A 10,816-nucleotide genomic window follows, 5' to 3' on the forward strand; every position below is an offset into this window, starting at 1 on the left:
GGCTTTCCTCTGTGTTTTTATCTCTACATGATGCCTCATTTTTGTTTTCTCTGGTGCTCCATTTTATGAGATAGCTGCAGTCATCTTTAGCCCCATGGAACTCTTCTGTCAGGGCTGATTGGTACTTCCCACCAAGAGATGAATAATGACAACAGAACAAGAAACCTAAGGGTGAGGTGAAGTGGGAAGATAATTCTAGGATTGAAAAAGAGCACAGTCCAGTAGGCATGAAGCGAGTAGATAAATAGGTAAACAGAAAGAGCTGAGTAGGAGCTTGGACAAGGTTAGAGGACTGGATAGAACTTATCTCTGCGTAGTTGAGAACAAAGGTATGTCTGGGTTAGAACTAGTCAAAGCTCCAAAGAGTTTCTGATTATATCAGCACCTTCCCAGAATAATTATGACAAATAATTCAGGTAGGATAATACGTTGGGAGGAGGCAGGGTAGAAAATCAACTTTACCTTTAAGTTTCCCTATTTTATTATTTTGGTTTCAAACACCAGAGAAAAGTCGTAGACATGGAAAAACTATCCTGGCAGGAAACTGGGAGGATAGAAATCAGTCTCCAACAGATTAATTAGCAAGAGATTTTTTTCCCCTTGTCTATGAAGAAAGAGAGAGAAAAAAAAGCAGAGACAGAGACATTTGGGAGTCCTGAGAGCTATTGGTTCTTGTAGCCTGCTGCCCAGTGATGGTACAATGGAAGTGGAAAGACCCAAGTGATGATTATAAGATATGGCAGGCCAGATGGGATTCCCATGTCCTATATTTGACATGTAGGTAGCGATATAGTCATGTCCAAGTCCCATGGACTACACAGAAGCTTCACTAGAATCACTGGAATTGAAGGAGCATGGAGAAATAGAATAATGGACATTTTAATAGCAGCCTGTGTGAAAGGCAAACCAAGCACCAGATGCCTTCAGCTGCTGAACTCCCTTCCAAGCATCTGAATAGGATTAAACTTTGGGACTGGGCAACACAATGGAAACTAAACCATGGATATCAAGTGAAGTCAAATGCCCTGTCATCCTGGCAGGCTGGTACTGGGGTGGGGTGGGGGTGTCAAGAAAGAAATGGAATTGTTTTAATGAAAATGGAAAAACTGACTATGTTCAGCACCTTAGCTTGTGATGGACATTCCTATTATCAGCCCAAATAGTTAATGAGTGTTTTGTGTAAGGCATTGGTGCTAAGAACATTGCATGTAGTATCTCATTTAATCTTCAGAACCATCTTTTCTATGAATTGTAGAAACAATCTTTTCTACAATTACTTTAAATTGTGTAGGGCACAAGGCAATCTCTAAAAATTGTATACATACATTTCAACCTTCATGAGAAACTCAAGCCTTAGAAATGCAATTCTATCAGTCAGCCACATTGGTTTTTCTCTGTCCACACTAATTGTTGCGCTATACCGCCTCCTAGGCTGTGTAGAGTGAGCAAAATTTAAGAGGTTTCTGAACCAGCTGATGGGATCTCTCAAAAATGAGAATTGTGGACTTGCCCGGTGGCACAGTGGTTAAGAATCCGCCTGCCAATCCAGGGGACACGGGTTCAAGCCCTGGTCCAGGAAGATCCTACATGCCACGGAGCAACTAAGCCCGTGTGCCACAACTACTGAGTCTGCGCTCTAGAGCCCACGAGCCACAACTACTGAGCCCACATGCCACAACTACTGAAGCCCACATGCCTAGAGCCCGTGCGTGCTCCACAACAAGAGAAGCCACTGCAATGAGAAGCCCGCTCACTGCAACGAATAGTAGCCCTCACTCGCCACAGCTAGAGAAAGCCTGTGCACAGCAACGAAGACCCAATGCAGCCAAAAATAAACGAAATAAAATAATTTTTTTTAAAAAATGAAAGAGAATTGCTTGCTGAGAAGGGCTAATACGGAAGAAAGAAGCAGAATGTATGGTGTTCATTGCATTTGTTCATTTTATCTCTTCATTTCTCCATCCCAAATTGTTCTATGCATGAAGGTGAACACTTAAGACATTTTTTTCCCAAATATGTTTTTTGGGACACTATTTCTACAGAATGATTATGGACATAACAAAAAGCGTTCCCAGGTCAGCATAAGCTAAAAAAACAGTAAGTACAACAGATTAAAATATGTGTGTACAGGCCTGGAGGGGGAGGGGAGGTTCTTTTTTTCTGAGTTCACAAAGGCTTTATAACTGCAGGAATTCTCAGAGGTTTTCATTAATATTTCAGCGGCAATCTCCTAGAAGGGGTAGCATTCTTAAACTCATTTGAGTATGGGTTTATAAACATATTTAAAATATCTATTTATTTGTTTATGTATGTGTATGTGCCTATGCATTTATATATTTACATATGTATGTATTATTTGATGGATTATTTGATTATTTGCCAGATACCTCAAGGCAACAGTTGAGATGGGACGTATTGTGGGAAACAATGGTCTGGTAAAAAGGATATTCCTAACCAGCTTAAAAATCTGTGTGTAAGTCTTCTGGTCCCCACACCCCAGGGCCGTTTCTGGACATGTCTAATCCTTTTACTTTGCTCCTTACCTTTGTTTCTGTGCATAAAGAGTAAGGTCTTAGATAATGGGCACTTACCTTCCAACCAGATCCTATCTTTGAGTCTTAAAAAATGATTTGAACTTTTAACAATAATGCACAAACAATCCCTCTACTGATATCTGTGAATTTCTTTGAGTCGTATATTTGCATTTCTAACCTTAGGGAAGTCAATCACTCTGCAGCTCAACTTGCCCTTCTGAAAATGAGCATTTAGCTGCAATAACCTAAGAACTTCCTTTTACATATACAATTCTCATATTCTAGAATATGAGGAGTTTAGAACGATTTTAAATTATACTAGGCCACCAGCTTCTTTAGTGGCTTCCAGATTTTACCAATAAATTAGCCCCCATGGTAAACTGTTCCAAATATTTGGAGAAAGCCTGCTTGTAACTCTTTGCCACTAATTAAAAATATGAAAATATGATAATGAGAACAGCTGGCATGGGGCCCAAAGCCCCACATTCAATTAACCCCCAATCCTTTTTAAGAAATAATACAGGAAGGTTTAAAAATGCCATTATTGGGCTTCCCTGGTGGCACAGTGGTTGAGAGTCCGCCTGCCGATGCAGGGGATGTGGGTTCGTGCCCTGGTCCGGGGGGATCCCACGTGCCGCGGAGCGGCTGGGCCCGTGAGCCATGGCCCCCGAGCCTATGCGTCCGGAGCCTGTGCTCTGCAGCGGGAGAGGCCACAACAGTGAGAGGCCCGCGTACCGCAAAAAAAAAAAAAAAAGTTAAAAATGCCATTATTTGTGAAACATATCCTCTTTAATTATGGGTTTAGAAATGCACACTTACTGCATCTCTCCCTACACTCTCCACATTCAATCCTCATTCTCCAGAGAATGGCAGACATCTTGCATAAGACCTATTACTGTTGCCCCATGATATTTTCCTAAGGTCACGTTTTTCTCTTTGTGCACACATTTACAAATCTATGAAAGCATATTTCTTGAGAAGAACATCTAAAAGGGAACACAGGGATGTGGATCAATAGGACCCATAGCTTTAAAAAGAGACCAGTGGGAAACTACAGAAATTGTCAATATGAAAACCCTTATCAGCTATACACGATGCTATTTAAGGAATAGGCTTTGCCTTGGGGTTCTCTAACCCAGTTATTCATTAACTAACAGGCAATGCTTGACCTGAGGCATATTATTATTGTTTCAAACTTGGTCTTTTCTTCTTCTCCCAAAGTCTACAACATCTCTATTTCAACTGAACCCTTCTAATAAAATCCTTTTTGTGTGACTATACATTTTCTAGAAAATGATAAATTGTGGGAAAAGTGGAACTTATTTTAAATGTTGTTTGAAGGTTACAATCTTATTAGAAGTCAATGAATTTGAAAAACTTTTAACTATGCAACGTATGACAGCTCCTGTATCATACAGCCCACTGGCAACAAATGAACTTGGGCCACTCTTTCTGTGAATATCTCTATTCAGAAAAACCACCTAAAGCAATTTTATTTACTGAACATGTCACTATTGTTCCTAAGAATGTTTGATATTCTTTTCAGTTCATACTTTATTAGTTTTTACAAAAGATCAATTGATGACTGCAAAGAACATGAACTAATGAAATGCAACATTCAATTTTATGCACATTTTTCTTTTTGTCGAAAAGTGGTGTCTTATTTCTCTTGAATACTATATATCCTTTAGTGTTTAACATTTGGTTTAACTGAATACAGATGATGTTTGGTAGTATTTTGAAACTGATTCCTAACCAGGAGATGTTTTTTATGATCCAATGTTTTGTACTGAGAAAAGTTCAAATCAGTATCTATAGCTGATAATACTATCATGTAGAATTCTGCTTTTCATTTAATTCCTCAGTTTTGTCCCCATTATTCCAACCTTAAGCAATGAACTTTGAGATGAATTATTAGTAAAAGAAAGTATACATGCAATCAAAGTTGTACTGACAAATGATGTAAGTTTTTTTTATTGTTATGTGGTGAAATGAAATTCTAGGGTAAATGCGTTTAAATAGTATGTGCTATATTCCACAGCTGCTTAGGGCATTGCTTTGTCAGGAAAGAGGTGGATACTTTACATAACAATTAGTGCTTCCCTGTACAACACCTATTATGTATGAATAATTGCTCCTTTGCTTGTCTTTTTGGGATATGATAAAGCACTCCTTAGTAAGGCTTGAATGACATCAAAGTGAAAAATTTTTGGATTCTGACTGAAAGACAAACGAGAATACTTAATACACAGAAGAGAGAAGACTAGGGGTAATTTAAAAATACGTTATTATGAAAACATTTCAACTGGTTTCATAGGTCTCATCTATGGATTAGAAGAAGGAATGGTACAAGGCCATGGCTTTTCCAAGGATTACAGTTCCAAATGTGAGTAGTTTACAGTATACTTTGAAGCATGAGTATTGTAGAGTTCATAATATAGGGAAGTAAATGATCCCTTTTTGTGCACTTATTTGTTATTGTCATAATTTTAGCCTAGGTAGAATGGATTGTCCTCTGTGATTTATATATTAATATTAAATACTCATGTTAATATTTATTATTAACTATTTATCTGTCAAACTTTTATTAGTGAAACACAATTATAAGGAAAACATTTTAGTATTATTAATGAGGTCTAAGTTCGTTGAATATTTACCATCCCAACTTAGCTCCTCTGCAGTGGTGAGACAATACCTTGCCTACTTGGGCAGAAGTGAATTAAATATAGAGTCAAGGGAATCTGAAACAATATGAGAGATGTCATTGTGAAGAAATGGGAGCACAGGGAAGCGTAAGTATTGATAAGTTGTGGCCATGTAATAATTAGATGAGACGGCTTTTCGTCCTACTGCCCGCGCCTCCCGCAGCCAACATGGCGGCTATCCATGGGTACTGCGGCGCAGCCGCTTCATACCGGCTCTTTCTTGGGGGTAGGGTTAGCTTTGCCCGAGGTCAGGGCCTCTGGAAAGCCGCGGCCGCTAAGCTGCAGAGAAGTCCCGGTTGCCAAATATTAAGGCTTAAGACACGCCACAGTTGTAACAACAAGGAAAAATGTTGCAGCCTTAAGATGTGAAACTTACACAGTGGATTTTACTAAAAAGCAGATTGAAGAATTCAACATAGGAAAGAGACACTTAGCCAACATGATGGGAGAAGATCCAGAAACTTTTACCCAAGAGGATATTGATAGAGCGATTGCTTACCTTTTTCCCAGTGGTTTGTTTGAGAAACGAGCCCGGCCAATAATGAAGCATCCTTAAGAGATTTTTCCAAAACAAGGACAATCCAGTGGGGAGAAGATGGCCGCCCATTTCATTTTCTCTTTTATACTGGCAGACAGTCATATTATTCATTAATGCACGGAGCATACGGAAAGCTACCAGATGTAGAAAACCGTCAAGACCAGCTGTGAGCCAAAGGTCTGTTTTCAGAAAAAACTAAAGTCAAAGACCCGATTGGCAGCAGATGGCTGATTAAGGAGGAACTGGAAGAAACGTTAGTGGAAAAACTGTAGACCAAGATTACGCACAGGGGGCTTCCCTGGTGGCGCAGTGGTTGAGAGTCCGCCTGCCGAGTCAGGGGATGCGTGTTCGTGCCCGGCTCCGGGAGGATCCCACGTGCCGCGGAGCGGCTGGGCCCGTGAGCCATGGCTGCTGGGCCTGCGCGTCCAGAGCCTGTGCTCTGCAACGTGAGAGGCCACAACAGTGAGAGGCCCGCATACTGCAAAAAAAAAAAAAAAAATTATACACAGTTCATTCGGCTGCTGGTAAGGTTATTGGCGTTGCCGTGTGACGCGGCTTAAGATTTGTGAGCAGGCTCCACAGGAGTGTAACCATCCAATCGAAAAAACAGCTGATTGAGCCTTTGCAGTATGACGAGAAGGGTTTGGCCTTCAGCACAGGCCAAGGTAACAAAGACAGCAAAGGCGGAAGTGACTGTTTATGACCATGGAAGTGGGAGGATAGAAGTAAATGAGATCGACTACCTGCTCTACTTTCCGGTGACTCAGGACAGAGAACAGCTGATACTCCCTTTCCACTTCCTCATCCGGCTTGGAGAACACCACGTGACCTACACGGCGTGGGGTGGGGGGGGCCGCGGGGCAGGCGCAGGCGCAGGCGCAGGCGCGGGCCATCCGCTTGCAGACGGCTAGAGCCTTATGCAGCTTTGTCACCGAGGACAAAGTCGAGTGGATGCCCAAGCGGGACTGCTTACTGCTGATCCCCGTGTCAGAGAGTGGAAGAAGCCAGGCCAGGAGGGAGTCCCCGGGAAATTCACCTGGAAGAAGCGCTGAGTGTTCTGGGTGGGAAAGGAGAGGGACGCTGTGCACCTGGCATGTAGCAGACGCGCAGGAGAGAGTTGCTGGCCGGGATGAAGCAGCACCATCAGACGTTGGAGTTGTGAGATGACTTATTCTAAACTGCAATGTCGTAAAGGTTACCTTCTAAAAGTAATTATTTTAAAACTGTTTAGCTTTGTTCTGCTGCTTTACTTTTAAAACTTTTTCAGAAGAGAGCTTTAGAAGCATAACTCACAATCTTGGCATATTCGACCTGAAAGGAGCATTCAGCAAAATCCAATCAAGAAACCAACTTTTGCGGACGGAAAGGCCCAGCCCCACATATCTGACCCACCAGAGCCACACTGCTAACTTAATGACAGGACAGACTTGGACTCACTCCCCCTAACTACGTCGTTTTCCCAGATAGCAGTCGTTACAACATATTTTTCAAAACTGAGGGATGAGAGTGATTGTTGAGAAGAATGAAGTCCGTGGAGTGTCTTTGTCAGGAGCTCAGCCGAGCCTCTGCGGAAGGCAACAGGCCAATCCCCTCCCCCAGCCCCTGGCAGCCACCATTCCACTCTCTGTTTCTGAGTTTGCCCCTTTTTTTTTTTTTTTTAAAGAGTCTACGTTGGGCTTCCCTGGTGGCGCAGTGGTTGAGAGTCCGCCTGCCGATGCAGGGGACACGGGTTCGTGCCCCAGTCCGGGAGAATCCCACATGCCACGGAGGGGCTAGTCCCATGAGCTATGGCCACTGAGCCTGCGCATCCGGAGCCTGTGCTCCGCAACGGGAGAAGCCACAACAGTGAGGCCCGTGTACCACGAAAAGAAAAAAAAAGAGAGAAAATAGGAGAAAACATGTAACTAGGGCAGAGGATATTATTAAAAATATAAAAGAGAGTAAATAAGACATGTAATATTTCCTAATAAATCCATTGTTATGAAAAGTGATATATTAGGAAAAACAAATTTCCAGCCAACACTGAAACAAAGTTCACGCCCGTCCCTCTCATTTTTTTTAGCTCCTTAAGAAAAACCTAGACAGGTCCCCCAAAATGCTTGTCCCTTCATGCATGCCTATAATAAAGACTATGTTTCTCAGCTTTCCTTGCTGTTAGTAGTGTCTTGCTTTTAAGTTCTAACCAAAAGTATGTCAGATAAAGTTATATGTGTCAGCTTCTGGGAAACTTAAGAGTTAGTTTGTACCTTTTATCTCTTCCTTTTTAGCCTCTCCTTTTCTCTGCTGACTTGAACACAGATGGATGTGGCTGGATACGGTCAAGCCAAAGTTGACTATGAGTTGAGTGGAGCAACAGACAACATAGCTAGTAGAACAAGAAGACAGAATAAGCCGGGTTCCTGACACAGAAGGTACATCAGCCCTGAAATGATTATCTCCAAACTTTTACATGAAACAGAAATAAACTTTTGTCTTTTTAAAGCCACAGTCATTTTGAGTTTTCTGCTACTCACTGCCGAACCTAAGTTTATTTAATATATTAACGTTCTGAGCCCAAGCTCTTGCTTTTTGCTAACACTAATAATAGCTAATATTAATTGAATTTTTCTTTTTTCCATGCACTGGTCTATGTGATTTGTATATATTAATTCATTTAAAATTTACAAGAATTGTATGAAGCATGATGATTGCACTTATTTTACAGGTGAGCAAACTGAAGCTCCTAAACTTTAAATAAATTGACTCAAAGATCAAAAAGTGTTCAGTAGCAAAACTAGGATTTGAATTCAGTTAGTCTGGGATCAGATCACGTAATCTGAAGAACATGAAATCTCTGTACTAAAATCCAAAATTTTCAGAATATTAGAATAAAAATAATTTTATATTAAAGAAAAAAATCGAGGTTTGACTATTGTTAATAAATACTTAAAGAGGCAGCATAGCATAAAGTTTAAGAACATGGGTCCTAGAGACAAACCACTGAGAATTTAACCTTGTCTGCTTATTAGCTACTTATTAGTTAGATAATCTTGGTCAAATCTCTTAGCTTCTTTGAGCTTTGGGTGCTTCATTAATTCAGTGAGGGATAACAACTGTATCACATAACATTGTTATACTGAGGATTAAAAAAATAATTAATGTAAAGTGGTTAGCACTGTGCCTGGACCAGTGTTAATCTTCAAAAATAAATGTAAATTATTACGGTAATTCCTGACATCCCAAAGAGAAAAAAAATCTACCACCAAACTTGTGAAAGTTTGACTAAGTTTTTAAAAATTCTTTAAACTCATATTATTTGACTTTTTTTTCTAGGATCCATTCCTAATTACATAGAGTGAATGGCCAGGTTTGAATGCTCTCCTGGCACTGTAGCGAGATATATATTTTCCTCTGCAAATGGCAAAGATTTACTTTGCTATAATCCTTTTGAGAAAAAATAATTGAATATTTTTCCTTCCTACTTGGCAGTCTATGATAATGGCCTAATAAGACATAACGCATAGAATGTGACAAGTGTCAGAGATGAAGTAATTTGTAACTTGAAATCGTAGAAATTGCAATTCAAAGATCTTATATAGTTTTATTCTCTAAACATATTATGGTAGCAGGTGTGCCCAAGAGACTATTGCTGCATCAATTATTAAGCAAAAGTTTACCAGAATATTTTCATCAATTTTATTTTTTGTGTGTGCTTGTTTTATATTTCTAAGTTGAATCTAGTGTTGATTGTCTGTTACCATGTACTAGAATTGCTACAATCAAACCAGGAAAATGTAGATAAAGTGTTTAGAATAGTCCAAAACCATTTGCTCAAAGACCATAGTGACAATACACTTCATGCATGCTGAGCGTTAGCTGTGGATCTGGAATTCTTCTTGTGTTTATTTAATTCTTCTAATTTATTTAATTCTTCTAATTATCCCGAAATAGAAGATTACTACCATTATTTTACAGATAAGGAAGCCAAATCACAGAGAGGTTGAAATACTTGTTGAAAGTCATAAAATAAGGGGCAGAGCTGGAATTTGAACCCAAACAATTGGTTTCCAGAATCTCCCTTCAACCATCATGCTATCTTGTTTCTCAATGTCTAAAATATAAGGCCAAAAGAAATTTAAAAAAATAACTAAAAAGTTAATTTTGGAGTCAGAGATTCTCTATAATTTGTGCTTACATGTGATAATCACCAGCAGAGAAGTCATGTTAAGCCCTTGTTTCAAAAAAGAAATAAAATGGATAGGCAAATTGTATAGGGATAAAAGTCCACAGAAATGTGAAATTACCTCTGAAGATTATGTTCAACCATACTTTTATTATACATTTCATTAACTATCTATAGTATCTTCCACCCTGTGTATCTTGCTTAACTCAACGTAGAGAAAATTCCACACTCTAGGAGCTTTCACCTTGAAATCAGAAGTATAATCAGAACTCAACCAACCAATATTATCATCCATCCAATGTCCTCAATCCTTTAGAGTAAGAACAATGATTGAGTCTGTTTCTCTAAATACTTTGAACTGGTCATTTAAATATAGGGATTTTATACAAGGTATTTTCTCCTATCAGTCTCTAAATGTAAATGCTCTATATATTTGAGCTTCAGATGAACTTCAAGCAATGAAATTTTTATCAAGTTTTTTCTGGACTTATAAACTGCTTCAGTACACAACCACAGTGCATTAGTATTTCAAAATTAATATTAGGTATACATTAAGTACATTTTGAAATGCAACATAATTATTAGTATTTTAAAATACTCTGATCTCTATCATTAGCCTTTAAAATGTATTACTATCTCAGAGAAGCAGAGAAGTAGCACAGTGTAGATAGGAGCCACGTATTTAGGATTAAAATAAAAAGTGTAGTCTTTTGTAAAGGTACATGGTCTGCTGAGATTTTGAGCACTCTAATTAATTGCCTTCTTAGCAAATTTAGTCTTCCTAATAGTCCTTACCTAGGGATAATTGATAGTTCAAAATAAAAATAAAAATGGAATTGTGACAAAAAAACTTTAGGCTCTTATTACATTAATGACA

The 10,816-nt window shown here is 39.2% G+C and overlaps 2 pseudogenes; both read left to right on the forward strand.

The window, feature by feature from the left end:
* Window positions 1-4,199: 4,199 nt before the first annotated feature.
* On the forward strand, window positions 4,200-6,152 carry LOC149748024 (small ribosomal subunit protein uS9m pseudogene; annotated as a pseudogene).
* Window positions 6,153-6,177: 25 nt separating this feature from the next.
* Window positions 6,178-7,259, forward strand: LOC111173654 (small ribosomal subunit protein uS9m pseudogene; annotated as a pseudogene).
* The last annotated feature ends 3,557 nt before the right edge of the window (window positions 7,260-10,816 follow it).

This window comes from Delphinapterus leucas, chromosome 11 (assembly GCF_059928025.1).
Source record: "Delphinapterus leucas isolate spDelLeu-1000000601 "Yukka" chromosome 11, BTC_Dleu_Yukka2, whole genome shotgun sequence".
NCBI lineage: Eukaryota > Metazoa > Chordata > Mammalia > Artiodactyla > Monodontidae > Delphinapterus > Delphinapterus leucas.